At 34.1% G+C, this 15291-nt stretch overlaps 1 long non-coding RNA gene across 2 annotated transcripts; it reads right to left on the bottom strand.

Moving 5' to 3' along the window:
- LOC125657153 (uncharacterized) lies at positions 1-2070 on the bottom strand. Of its 2 annotated transcripts, none has more exons than XR_008797344.1 (2): positions 1811-2070; positions 1-218 (listed from the first exon to the last, which is right to left on the bottom strand). It is a non-coding gene; the product is annotated as an uncharacterized LOC125657153 (long non-coding RNA). The 2 variants fall into 2 exon arrangements; XR_008797343.1 differs by lacking the exon at positions 1811-2070 and adding an exon at positions 777-1047.
- Between the last annotated feature and the right edge of the window lie 13221 nt (positions 2071-15291).

Here is a 15291-nt window from a genome sequence, read left to right as displayed (position 1 = left end):
TAAGAATGCTTTCATGTTTATTTGACAATTTGTCATTTATTTCTTCATAGAGTTTTGATATTTTGTTTGGATTCAATATTTTAGACTGTCTTGATGTTCAACATTGAATTTATGGACTCCTTTGCTTTCCTTTTGTAATAGTGTCTTGTACTTTCACTTGGTTTGATTGATTTTCCTCCTGTTACCACTTTAAGTATATCCTTGGGTTTTGCAGAGACCTACAATACAATAAGATAGACACTGATTTTCAGGACACAAGAATTTACTTATTTTTCTCTCCTCAATATACATGTATATAATATATATTTCTCTAGTTTTTGAGAATGTTTGAACATTTTATATCATAAAACTTTCAATAAAGTACACGACTCAGAGCCTAGTAGTCATAATACACATTGATTTTTAAATTATACATGTAGTTAGAAAGAATAAAATACTAAAACAGCATAAAAAACTTTTGAAAACAAGAAATGCTTAAAGAAACTTGTATATGGCATTGAGAAGGTGTTCCAAATATTCTAAATCAGTGACAAGTAGGTTCGGATACTAGTCAGGGCAACAGCTGTATCAGGTTTTGAGTCTGGTTTCTGAGTGACCAATATTTTCCTATAATGGTGGGTTGAGGGTTGGTTGACTTTGACCTCATTATCAGAAAGGGTCATATAGTGCTTGTATATCAGGATTATTATATAATATTATACTGCTCTACCAAGTTTGAGGTTTATAAAACATTAACACTTTAGATTCATTGGTACATATGTGCTACATGTATTTACCACAGAGGTTTCCAATGCATGTAGTGATGGTAATGACACTCCATGATGCTGGTATGAAAACTTTAAAGAAATATACATTAGCTAAATGACTTTATCTTTGTTATATTTATATATTATTATTAGAAATATAAATTCAAGAACCCATACATTAACCAGTCCCCATGACCATATCAGATTGAGGCAGACTTTAAATAGTAATATAATAGATATCTAATAAAAATGTCAAGATATAATTAACATGAATTGTTTTACAATAAAATGGAATTCTTTAAAAAACTACAGACCCTAAATATTTTCTTTGATATGTCTAATAGTAAGCATATGTTTTTAAAATATGAATTCCGATTTGTCAAGAGCTGAATGGTGACCACTAAAAGAAACGATTATGTGCATATGAAATAATATTTTAAAAAAATTGTGTGTGTTTATATAGAACACCTTGAAGGAAAAAACAATGATGTGTATATAAAATAAATTTAAGAAAATAATTTCAACCCTTCTGAGATTTGAACCCGGTACCTCCGGCATTCTAATCCGGATACCTAACCACTTACCTATCTGTGACTTATAAAGTATATGATCACATTATATACTTAACATTGCATCTCACAAAGTTATATCATGTCTTAAATTTTTATATGCAAATTCGACTGAAATATACATGTAGTATATAAAACCACACTCTTTTGAGATGATACCTACTCCTACTGATCCTCAGTTAGGCATAATCTACATTTCTATCTGAGACAAGAGGCGTTTGTGTGGAGGATACGTAGATGTCTGCTATTATTGCAGACCATTACAAATGAAACATGCCGTCGACTAGCCTAGGCATAAAACATATCATAGCGTAACTGTTGAAAGTATGACTTTTTGAAACAAGGGAGTGGGTGTCATCTGCACACAGTCGTCTCATACAATGCTACATTGTATAATACAACATTCGTTATGATTTTTATGCTAGTAATAACATGAATTATAAATATTGCGAATTTTGACTTATTAAATATGTAAATCACACCATTTGAAATTACCGGAATGCGCCGACTTGGTGACATGTCATATAAGATATGTTATCGGTCTTCATTGTCGGCTGCTAGCTGCTCCACACACGTTCTATCTTCAGTGACGCCATATACATCAATGTATTTCTGACACTCTCCGAAGGTAAATATATTCGTTTCCTTTAGAGGAGGCTTGAGGGTAGTTCACACTCTGTCGGAATATTGTCCTACACGGCATTCAGTTTTGGATCCGCCATATTCCGCGCACTTAGTGTGTTGACAAAGCAGCGCCCCTAGCGATCATCGAGGTTAAATTCCAGAACGATAACCGAAATTGCATTAAAATCGAAACATTCAGAGAGGTTTTAAAATGTTATATTGAAACTTTCAAAAAAAATATTTATTTCAGAGCATGCCTTTTTTATTTGTTTAATGTTATATAATGATATATTTTCATACCTGCTTTGCTAATTTTAGATTTCAAAGGGATTACAAGTAGCGTTTTGTATAGATTTGCACTAAGCGTGAATTCTCCATGTTCATAATTATCTGTCCATAATTTTGGAACAAGGCGAAATAAATCAAAACTACTTTGTATATTGGCCAAACATATTACGGTGAGTTAGTATGCTAAGTTTGGGTTCATTTCGTGAACATGGACTTATCACGAAAATGCGATTTTGCCTGATTTTTACGTGGAACCATACTTAAGTAAACATGCGAAGTGAAAGTACAGGAGACGTATATATGTTGTGGTACTTGAAAAGCGTCTTTAGTTTTGTAATATTAATAAATGAACTACACCCAAAACAATAGGATATAAAGCTTCGTTTTTTCTGAATAATTCTTACACATGACCTTAAGTCACACGCGCACTGCTAAAATTTGACGTCATGCGTTTTTTCAACACTGTTAGGTTCAGGGGTTGTTTCCATGGAAACGAACTCATTGACATATTTAATCTAAGTACTGAAAGTACTGAAAAGCGTTAAGCTGACTTCATGGATTCTGTATGTAATGTTAATGAGCAGGAAAACAATAAAAAAAAGGTCATGCATTATTCTTTATTTTCCACAACTAAATGATACATTTTCTGTAAGGAAATAACAAATATGGATTGGACACAATGTCCTGAGACTTTTCAACATGTTGAAATATAAACTTTATATGATGTTAAAAAACAATGGTCACTATAATTATTTTTGTCCCACCCGGAGCTAAAACCCTGTCCTTGGATCGTGAAGTTTACAATTTTGGTAAAGGACACCTGCTCTTTTTAAATATCTATAATCAGAATTTAGTGTCAATAGCATTGTGGCAATACTGCGGTGGTCTAGAGGTAAAGTGTTTGCCCTGTATGCGGTCGGTCGGGGTTCGAATCCCGGCCGCGAGAGACCTAGGTCGTTAAAACAGGTAGTGACATTTTCATCGCCAAACGCTCGGCATACATGTATGTTGAATAATAATAAAAAGGAACAAACATCAACTGGACAAAAAAGAAAAATACACATAACCACATACACTAACTAACAAGTGCCACATATATTCATGTCAAAACACACCAATAATGCAGGTCTATGAAACAATTTACATCCATTTCATCACCTCGCCAGAAATCATTTAAATACATACATTCTGTACATAAACATGCATCTGTATGACTTGTACTTCAGAATCCAGTGCATAATCATCTGCATATAGCAATCAAAACATGAAAGTGGAGTTATTTTTTGTATTAATAATGAAGTTGATTTCAATTCAAAATCAGGTTGGAGAAAATGTGAATCCAAATAAGTCAGATAAATACATGATATAACTGAAAACAAAATTTAGGAAGTTATTTAAAAAGATGTTCACCGTAGATGTGCAATATTGATAACTATAAAACTGAATGCTGCGTTATCAACAAGAGTGGAAAGAGCTCATTTTTACCATGAAAGTTAGTGTAAGAGGATATAATAAATCGAATATGATAAATTAGACTAACATATATGCATGGATTTACATTTAGGCATTGTAGTGATTGTTAGTTATACGTAAATCTAAAAAAAAAAAATCCAAGAGTTTGTACACAGGTACATTAAACACTCTACTCATCAACATGTGTGTATTACACTACTTGTGTAAAAGCTCATACTCATATTGTAAAGGAAACTCATCTGTTTGTCTGAATGAGACATAATACACATTGCTATTGTTTTAATTTTATGAAACAGTTCTTTATATGAAAATGCAAATAACCTTAGCGAAAAAAGCATACTATTCGCAGCTTGTGTAGGAATTCGAATATGAAAAAAAAAACGTAACAGAAGTGACTCGCAATAAATATATAATATTTACAACATGCAAATGTATAAGCTCAATGAGAATCCCAAGCTAGGCACTTGAAAGTTACAAAAGTAATTTTCAAACGGTAATGTTCAAACCGCTGTTAGAAATAATGAAGAGGCATCTCGCCGAAAAACTAAATGCATTTTTATATGAAAATATCGTTCAGCGAAAACAAAATGTGCGGACAGGGAACAACGACAATAAATCCATGCCCCTCCCCCTTCTTCATCATTTGTACGTTCGGAAATACATGTAGCATATGCCTGTCATTGTCTATTGTTTGTTTGAAGTACAAACAAATTGAAAACACGATTACTTTTCATTGTGTGTAACGTGCTGTGGACCGCAAACCATTTTACATTCTTGCTTGACACAACGGCAATGTTTATCTAATACTTGTTCTAACCATGTGTATTTCAGTAAACAACCCTCGTGAAATTCCAGGCGGTGTTTTGAAGACTTGAAACCAGGGCATTGCCTTCCGTAAACGCAAACTTATAATTTTGTACCTTTTGTCTTTTCCCTTCCCCAAAATCAATATTTTCAGTCTCATTTTTGAAACTAAATAACGACTGTGTTGACGATGATTCTGAAGAATATCTTGGTCGTTTAGAAATAGTAAGGTAAGCCTAAGTTACACCGTTGCATCCTCTAAATTCCTGCATGACCTACTTACATATATGATCGGGGGAGGTGTAATCAGTTACGCAATATCGTCCCTCGGGGACACCGATCTCTGTCTTTCGCTGTGAAAACATAATCGTGCACAAGTTCTTTCTCGTTCATGATCGACGCGGATCAGTTAATTTTTTTTACTGTGTTGTACACATTTTTGCTGTGTCGGACAAAATTTTTACTGAGTCGGAACAGCAGTCAAAACACAAGTGGAATCTCCACATGACTCGTGTATAGCTTAATGACGTGGCTTCTAATTATAGATTCCACCATGCAAAAGGTACCCTAGCCAAAACGGTTTCATGTACAGATTCTTATTCATTTTTAGATTTTCAATTACTTAATAATCACTTTAATTATTACAGACGCAGATTCAAACAGGAATTTTAACTGAAGAATGATCTGCATCTGTGTTTCACTTTTCCCCATAATGAGGACAAAAATGTCACCTTTTTAATACATATTGTATCCACTGTTCAACGAACTGTATTTCCGGGGGAAAATTTCCCTGCGGATATGAATGTTATCCCCGTACTAGATCGGTCGCAAAATTACGACTACTTTAAACACGACTTGTTTACTACAGCGATGCATAAATTTGCCTATAGGTGGCGATAAACCGGAAACGTGATGACGAAAGAAAAATCCAACTGGCAACAATAAAGCGCTAAGCGTAGCTACGCTTAGCGCTTTAAGAATTGTAATTTTTCAAACGAGGGAGACCGCCTTTCCATGATAAAATGATTTTTTGAAAAGTCTAATTACTTTCATCTCAGCATCATATCCCTTAAGTGAGCCAGCATTTGAATCAACAAGTTTTCCCCATCCCATTTAGAGTTTTTATATTAGCTAAGAATCATTGTTCCGTCTCAAAGTTGTAATTGATTGTTTTATTATTTTTGTCTCTTTAACGGTTCTCAGAAGTGATCTTGGCTTATCCCACAAATCAGAGCAAATCATTTTTTGAGCAGTTAGCTCAGTTTAAATTGTGGAAAATAGTTTTACTTTAGTGTATTATTAGCTATTGTATTTGAATAATTTTGGTAAATCCGCTCGGTTACACGTCACTTGTGTAGCATGTTCTTGTGAGACAACGTGCCACGTTATTCTCAGCCACTTGTAGTCGGTGCGTGGGGCGATCGGTCATGTCAAGCAGGAGGGCATTGTGATAGTCAAGGTGGGATATGACTGTTGCATTGATGACCTTCGCACACACTTCATGGGTGATATGGTGTTTCACCTTGGAGACTCTCCTGGTGCTGAAGTACATCTTCCTTACCACGGAGCTGAATTTCCATTGATAAGGTGGCGTCCCGGGCAGCATCGAGGTTTTTAACAGTAGACTTAAGTGTCAATATTGCCTCACCAATCTTCAGACGGATATCCTTCACACGGCACTGGTTTTGGGCACTAACAAACACCATTATCTCAGTTTTTTCCATCATTTAGTTTAAGTTTGCTCACAGTCATCCAAGTTCGAACACTCGCTATGCATTCCTCCATAATGTTGACTTGGTAGATAATCTCTCGATCATATGATAGTATGATGTAAACTTTCAACAAAACCTTTCTCACAAAATATATAAATTCCGAATAATGTGTCAGTTGCATAATTAAGTATCCTTAGGTAATGTTTATCCAAGTTAATTTACATCAAGACTCCCGGAGCAAGGCCAATAACTACATGTACCACATCATGACAAAAATAAAAACATTAAAAAAAAAAAAAAAAAAAAAAAAAAAAAAAAACAGAAACACGCAAATTCTTATGAAAACTTAAGATAGATCTCTACTCAGCCGTAAATAGACTCAATCATAAAAATCTACCATTATAAGATAGATGCACGCGTATATTCCAGTAATAGATAGACATTGGAAAAAATATTTAATATATTAGAAATAACAGTCTTCCTATTACACAAAGACATGATATTATTACATTGTTACCAAAAGGTGACAAGCCGAGACAATATTTGAAGAATTGGAGACCAATTACTTTGTTGAATACTGTGTATAAGATTGCATCTGTCTTATGGCTTAAATACTATGTGTACGCAGCAAGATGCACTAAAAAGTCCTTGAGTGTGCGTGCTGCAATTTCACAAATGATTTTTTATGAAACTCAAAAATTTATTTCGTATAAAAATGGTAAAAAGGAAAAGTTTGATGCCCAATGGAATCGATGGAACCTTCTGTTTTCTAAACTTCTCTCTCTCTTCCTCTTCTTCTTTCTCTCTCAAATCCCACATACCTTCAGCTCGTATGCTTTGTTTCTTTTTTGTTCCTCTTTTTTTTTTCTTCTCTGGATATAATATTGTTGTATATCTGATATACTGGTATGTGCACAAAAATAAAAAAAAATTATAAAAAAATATATTTATTAATTATATTGACGTGCTATTTCTATTGTTATTGCTTCTCAAAAGTAAGCACGGAACGGAACGGAAAACGGAAAATGTTGTACGCAATAATGTTGCGAGAAGGTCAGCAGTTTGCAAAATAAAAGAAATATTAATAAAGAAAAAATAAACAATAAAACTATAATAATTCTGAAAAAGACTTGAATTTTCAAATTTCATATCCAATGACTAAAGCCCCCCCCCCCCCCCCCCCGAAAAAAACATTGTAAAAAACACATTTTTTTTCAACAATTTCCCCCCAGACATAGCCCACTACAATCGAACTTGCTTTTATTCGTAATTTAGTTCTACACCTGGTGTAAGTATCACATCAAATTTTAAAGCGAACGGGTCCGGTATGTATAAAAAGTTTGCCTCATTTTGAATGAATCTTTGTGAAAGTTCGTACATTTTGTCTACCGATATCCTGCGGATTAGTGTTAAACCCGAAGAGATACAGCCGGAAAGAAAGATTGAAATAGAACCATTGAGAACTAAGGTGAAGTTGACGATCCATAGTATGAGGAATTACAGTGTAACATCTATGAAATAGCTAGAAGACTAACAGACAATTCATGTTTGAATGGAATTAAAAGGTCGTCTCATTATTAATCTAAATATTAGATACAAGTATTTAGTTTAGAAATAAACTGCTAGAAGTCCGCAATATCTAAGATTGGAGTGCTGCGGTCACAAAGTCTCAATGATATATCTAACCTGCCGACTTATACTAAGATCATGAATTGTCGTTGTTATATACATACTACACTCCCTGTGGTAAGTACACACATACACGGTATAATGTGTAAATTTACATGTAAATGTTCGTTAATGACGTTTAGCCACAGGGGAGGGGGGAGGGGGTATAAGTTCGTGTGTTCTTTCCATTCTCTACCTATAGGTGTCGCTGTTTGCTAACACATCTGTCAATGCCCATGTTTCGAAATTCTTGTAAAATGCTTTGTAAATTCTTATACAAACGTAATCAATTTATGATGCAGAATTTTAAGATAAAATTGTTAAACGCTTGTAAACAAATTCCCAAAATTTTGATTTTAATCATAACAAAGTATTTTCTTCCGATTTTTGGTGTTATCATAGCTACATTAATCATTTTAATTCTTAAATTTTGTTCCATTTTCCATTCCGTTCCGTCTTCCGTTCCGTTCCGCGTTTTAGCAACACCCCCCCCCCCCCTCAATTCTCATGGACTAAATCTTGAATGAATTGTTTTTGTTTTGCAGATTATTATCTTAGAATAAGGATTTGCGTAAAAAAAATCATAAGTTGACGTATTATTTGAAAGCTCTACAACAAATACCGCCCCCTCACTAAAATCTTGAAATTTTATGCACTATCATATTTTCATAAAACATATGAAGTTTAAGTATATTTACAACCTTGGATAATAATTCAAACTATGCTAAACTACATGTATAACTATTATATACGAAAGCCTATTAGTATCATGTAAAAAATAAATTCACATTCCATTATCTCGAAATTACGAGAAAAAGATCTCGTAATTACGAGATAAATATCTCGAAATTACGAGAAAATTTTCTCGCAATTACGAGAAAATATTGATATAAAGCCGAGTTGCACAACTTATGGATAATCTTGGAAACGTCTGATGCTATTTCCCTCTTTGTCGAAATGATCTTATTCAAAGTATGTGTGACGGTGTCGCATGATTTAGGAAAAGTATGTGTGACGGTGTCGCATGATTTAGGAAAAGTATGTGTGACGGTGTCGCGTGATTTAGGAAAAGTATGTGTGACGGTGTCGCATGATTTAGGAACGCTACATGTAAAAACCTAAAATTTCGTTTCGGATTATCATTTACGTTCCGGTCCGCGTAAGTTTAGTTCCGGTCATAAGCACACTTTTATAAACATGAAATGCATATGTTTACGCACATTTCTTGTGGGTTTTATTTCTTTCATCGGGATACACAATAATCAAAGACGAATATAATTAGAACCGGAATATCTATACGTCTATTTTTGTGTTTTCAAAATTTGTCAGATCAACAGGTGTTTATTCTTGTTTTATTCCGGAAGTTTGATCTCCAAATCAAATGATTGTAAACTGCAGGTGTGAAACCTGTATATATGTAGATAGAGTTGTTACATGACTCCTTCTACAATATGTACCGACACAAACTCATATCATTATTGGATGTACATGTAGCATCAGTTACTGATCTACATGTAGGAATGACACTTCTTGAACTAAGTTTGGATTTTTATAACTATTTTATTTTTACAAATCTAGACTATATATTCAAATGTATGCAATGTTTTTCTTTTTTTATTGAACAATGCCATCATATATCTTTAATGATCAAATCATTTCGTACTGGTTACTTAAGATATTGAGTACGAGAGAGAGAGAGAGAGAGAGAGAGAGAGAGAGAGAGAGAGAGAGAGATGGTACTAGTCCTGTACATGCATGCTACTAAGAATGATGCATGTACACTTAAAGCACTAGATAGTGGTTTGTTAAAATAATGATATTTTCATATTAAAGATATTTTAAATTGAAATTTGTCAAGATATAAAATGAAACAAATCAAACATGCAATCATTTAATGAGATTAACAAAAAAGCGATCAAGGCCTCCATTGAAAATGATATTGGAATCGTACAAGAATTCCAAAATTCATTCGCATTAAACAATTCAGCATCTAACCACAGCTAAATATTCTCTACAGAGATACCTATAGGTATCCCCCCCCCCGTTCTCATCTATCGCGGCCGACGACAATATATTCCAATGATCTATTGTCTCCGATGACAGTGTGTACCGTGATGCAAAAAATATGCCTTGTCTCGGCGCATATCATCGTCTGCGACAATATGTCGTATATGTACCAACGGACAATATGTACCGAGAGGGTACGTGCATATCGTCGCCGAGGACGATATGTTCCAAACGACAATATGTACCATCACAGTGTGTACTTAACGGTGGAATTACAGAAATCTTAAACTTTCAAATTCATACACAGTTACACTAAGCATACTGATAGTTTAACTTTATTATTAGCTTATATCATCGTAAAACTTAATTGTAAAAATCAATCGATTTAATTAATTGATAGTATAGAAACCTACAAGGGCTACAATAATAAATCGTCGTTTTCTTTCTTTATACTTTAAATGCATGAATAAACTTTCGTTCGGCAAGTTAACTTTCTCGAAATTATATTGGTCTACTTGACAAGTTTTGAATGGAAAGTGATTTCTTATATTTAAAACAGCATCCAAAACGCACTTACGGAATGAGGAGATGAGAGCTCATATAAAGAAAGATATCATGTGACCAGTATTTACATATTTTTCTCATAATTTCGAGAGATAATTATCTCGTAATTACGAGATCCTATCTCGTAATAACGAGATAATTATCTTGTAATAACGAGAAAAGATCACGTGATTACGAGATAGGCGAATGTAAATTTATTTTTTTATATGATACTAATAGGCTTTCGTAGATATATGTATGTAAGTGCAAAAAAAAAAATAAAAAATGCATGACTCATTCATGGCCATATACAATGTATTACACACGTCAAGAAGTGGTTGTCATCAATATCTGTTTGAATTCTTTTGTCGTAAGATGTGACTCTAGGTGAGAGAGAGAGAGAGAGAGAGAGAGAGAGAGAGAGAGAGAGAGAGAGAGAGAGGAGAGAGAGTATCTGTTTTGTATGTACCTGTAACACTAAGCGTGGGTATTCAATGAGGATCTCCCGCTCCCCTTTTACATGGATACCAGATAAGAGTTGTTCAAATATTGCTGTGTGATATTTCGCAATTATATGTATCATCTCCGGTAAGACAGTTTTACACCATTCTAATTAAAATCACCTCGGTACGTTCCGTTGACATATTTAAGTACTTCACGAATTTCACAAAAAGTACCCCTGTAATCTTAAGAATAAGATTTCCAGAGACTTCCTCTATATTATATCCCTGTATAAAACTTTCCCCCCGATTTCGGCCCCACCCTGACCCCAGGGCACAGTGACCTTGACTTCGTGAGGATGACGCGTAATCTTCATTATTTTATTTTCAATAATTTCCCTATACAAATAACATGTATGTGTATTCCTTTTAGAACAAATAACTGACCCCCCCCCCCCCCCCCGTGACATGATGACATAATGGCGTTTTATTTCCTTATCACATTGAATTAAGATTTGTTTTGTATGAATATAAATGTTAAGAAATAGATTAGAATTCAGATTATTAAAGAAATAAAGCTGACAGCGGACTTTATACAACGTACGGCAGGGCTGGAACAGTTAAAACTTACTATCCGTGGTTTATAAAGTGATAAAGTGTCTTGTATATAGCGGATTTTCAAAGTTTGATTAAAAATATCATTTTTTAAAATTTTCCCTTCCCCGCCTTTGGTTTACTTTCACTTTCCGAATAAAATCCTGGTAGACAAGCATACAGATTTATTACGCGCCTGGTTTATCAGCTGATAATATTGTGGACAGGGTAAGATAAAGCCAGTATTTGTAAAACTTTAAATTCCGCGCCTATTAACACCAACAAGGTAACTAAAATGCGAATTATCATATAATGTTTATATCAAATATTTATCAATCTCACTGCTCGTCTGAACGTGTTTTGATACTGGACTACTGAACAGGGATTTATTTTGCATCAGTGTTAAAATAAAATCCTCACTTCAGTCGATTGACCTTGCGGAGGAAAAATATCCCTGATCGAGAAGTTGACGTAATTTGTTTTCATGACAGAACTTCTATTTAAGGAGGAATGACACATTAAAGAAATCTGATACGGATAAAAAGTGAAGGTTATATGCAGTAATAATTCGAAATTGAAAATTTACTTTATTTAGTGAAGAAAAGAAACGGGACTGATTCACGATTTTCCCCCAAATTTGCTTTTTCACTTTTAATGATCAAAATCTTCTGTTTAATGTGTTTAAAAGGGTTCATATAAAAATTAAGGTTATACATTATCAAAGAAGCTCATTTTAGAGAGTTTATTATTTGTTTAGTAAACAAAGATTGAGGTATGTTATTGTTTATGAAATTTTCAAAAGAAATGGATATCGATCTAAGTTTATTATATCTTTCAGATTTCGAGAATGTTTGGGGTAAATGTGTCATCTAAAAGTTAAAATTTGTGACTATACAAAATTAAGATGCTTTATATTACAAAATCAATATTTCACTTGTTTGTTTGTATACATAAAAAAGACTCGAGTCTTTGTTTACATAACACAGATTTAAAGCTAAAATATTGCTTTAATTCTTGCATTCAGAAGGTTAAAATTTTGGCTGTCAATATTAAATGAGTTGTGATTTTAATGTTTACCATCAAAAATGAATTTTTTTAGTCAAAAATCGTGAACCAGTCTCTTTAAAGCAGGTAATCGAATTTTGTTTTAAAACCAAATATGCATGAACAGGATTTACCTAGCTAGACGATTACATTTAAAAGGAGTTTGTACTCTCAATCAATGTATCATTGAGTTTGTACACTCACTCGATATCTCACTGAGACGAGTTTGTACACTTACCCAATGTATCATTGAGTTTGTACACTTGCTGGATCTCTCATTGAGTTTGTACACTCACTGAATGTATCATTGAGTTTGTACACTCACTCGATATCTCATTGAGTTTGCACACTCACTCGATATCTCATTGAGTTTTTACACTCACTCGTTGTTTCATTGAGTTTTTACACTCACTCGATGTATCATTGAGTTTGTACATTCACTCGATATCTCATTGAGTTTGTATACTTACTGTACGTATCATTGAGTTTGTACACTCACTCGCTATCTCATTGAGTTTGTACACTCACTCTCTATCTCATTGAGTTTTTACACTCACTTGAAATCTCATTGAGTTTTTACACTCACTCGATATATCATTGAATTTTTACACTCACTCGATGTGTCATTGAGTTTGTACACTACCTGGATCTCTCATTGAGTTTGTATACTTACTGTACGTATCATTGAGTTTGTACACTCACTCGACGTATCAATGAGTTTGTACACTCACTCCATATCTCATTGAGTTTGTACACTAGTAGTATAACGCGGCTCGATAGGAAGGTCAAATGAGTGCACTTGACCCGCCTATCTGTTTTTAGAGTGCAGGGGTCGATTGGGGATCAATTGAGTGCAGTTTTGAGTGCGGTCGATAGTGCATCAAGTTGACCGGCGGCCACGTGTGGTCGAGTTAGAGCGTGAAGATGATGTCATCAATACAGGGAATAGAGCTACATTTTATTTTCTAAAGTTTTATCAGTGTTTGAAAGAATAAGAACATCTTTTTTAAAGTTTACACCTTAAATGAACAATTTGAGCAATAAACTAAACACAATTTTTAAAGTCCACAGAATGGGGTACTTTCGCTTTGAGTTCTTGGAAAAAGTATCTATTTTCTAAAAGTCGCTTTAACTTTGTTTTGTAAAATAGGTTTTTAGGTGACCGGTCAATATTGGGACCGGTGGATTCCATATTTCCATTTCTAAACCAAATGTATGTCCTATCTTTTAAGAATGCAAAAAAGGCACTGCCCTATATCAGATGTGTAATTAAAAAGTGTGTGTCCTACCTAATAAATAAATATACATACACACATGGTTAAACAACATTTTTCTTCATTTTAAAAATCTCTCAAAATTATCACTTAGATTTGTCTCTCAAGTTACATCAGCTGGAGGATGGAAGCTCCTGAGAAACTTTTGTATACGTTGTCACAATTGTTCGGTAATCTGTCTAGCGAAGTTACAAATCTCATTATTTTCATCTTATTTTTTTCTTTTTGTGAAATTGTTGTTTAAAGTGCTAGATTTTGCATATTTAATTACTGTTTTACTGATTTGTTGTCTCATGTACTTAAAATTATTAATCACATCTCAGTATTCTCTATGAAAAGTGAAGATAACGAACAGTGACCAATCTCATAACTCCTATAAGCAATACAAAGTAGATAGTTGGGCAAACACGGACCCCTGGACACACCAGAGGTGGGATCAGTTGTCTATGAGGAGTAAGCATCCCCTGTCGACCCGTCACACTCGCCGTGAGCCCTATATCCTGATCAGGTAAACGGAGTTATCTGTAGTCAAAATCAGTGTGCCAAGAGCGGTCTACATGTACATGTAACAGTCGATTTGAAACAATTCAGATAGCATTTGACCTAATTATGATAGGTTGTAATGGCAAACTATCAAATCATTAAATATGTGTTTTGACTTTAGTCTTAATTTTGTTACTTTTAATATTAAAATTTTTTGAAAGGTCCAGTATTTTATTACAAAGTGTCTCTCGTATATTCACTTGGACATGAAAGAAAGCATGCACACAATTCAGTATTATTGTTTAAAAGATAGTTGAATTAAAAGTTAAAGAGACTCTATAATATTTTTTGTTCATTGATAGATTTTCAAAAAATATAGCTGTCCTATCAGTATTGAAAATAAAAAAAGTTGGGGTCCTATCAATATGTAAGTCAAAATAAATGTGTGTCCTATTGCATTTTGCACCGGTCCCAACCCCCCAATGAATATTGACCGGTCCCTTACACAATGAGCTCAGATATTCGGCAGTTTTATAAAAATGAATTCATTCAACATGCAAAGAGTTTATCATAGTTTTAAATAATAAAAACATTTTTTTCTTAAGGTTCACATATTTATTAAATGAACAATTTGAGCAATGGGTTGGAGGTAGGAACGGGGGATGGGGGAGGGGTCACCTCCCTCTGTTTAAGACAGTCAGCGACAGTCACCTGGCCACACTTACAGCACGGGTCGCGCTGTTTACTCTTCTTGGTGGTTTTCTGAGGACAATCTGACGACCAATGCCCCGTTTCCCCACAGGTGAAGCAGGCGTTGCTGGTGGGTTCCTAACGGCGTTTGGCTGCTGTTATTTCCTCCGTGTGATTCGTCATTTCGTTGGTCAATACGTTGATCCGGTTTACTATACCGTCCATTGTGGTGGTGATGAATATTATAAAGTCTTTGAAACCTTTAATTCAACTATCATTTAAACAATAATTGCCGCTTTTCCAAGAAGCCAAAGCGAAAGTACCCCGTTCTG

This window comes from Ostrea edulis, chromosome 7 (assembly GCF_947568905.1).
Source record: "Ostrea edulis chromosome 7, xbOstEdul1.1, whole genome shotgun sequence".
NCBI classification, from domain to species: domain Eukaryota; kingdom Metazoa; phylum Mollusca; class Bivalvia; order Ostreida; family Ostreidae; genus Ostrea; species Ostrea edulis.
The sequence above is the reverse complement of the archived record's forward strand: the minus strand, read 5'-3'. Positions and strand labels throughout refer to the sequence as shown.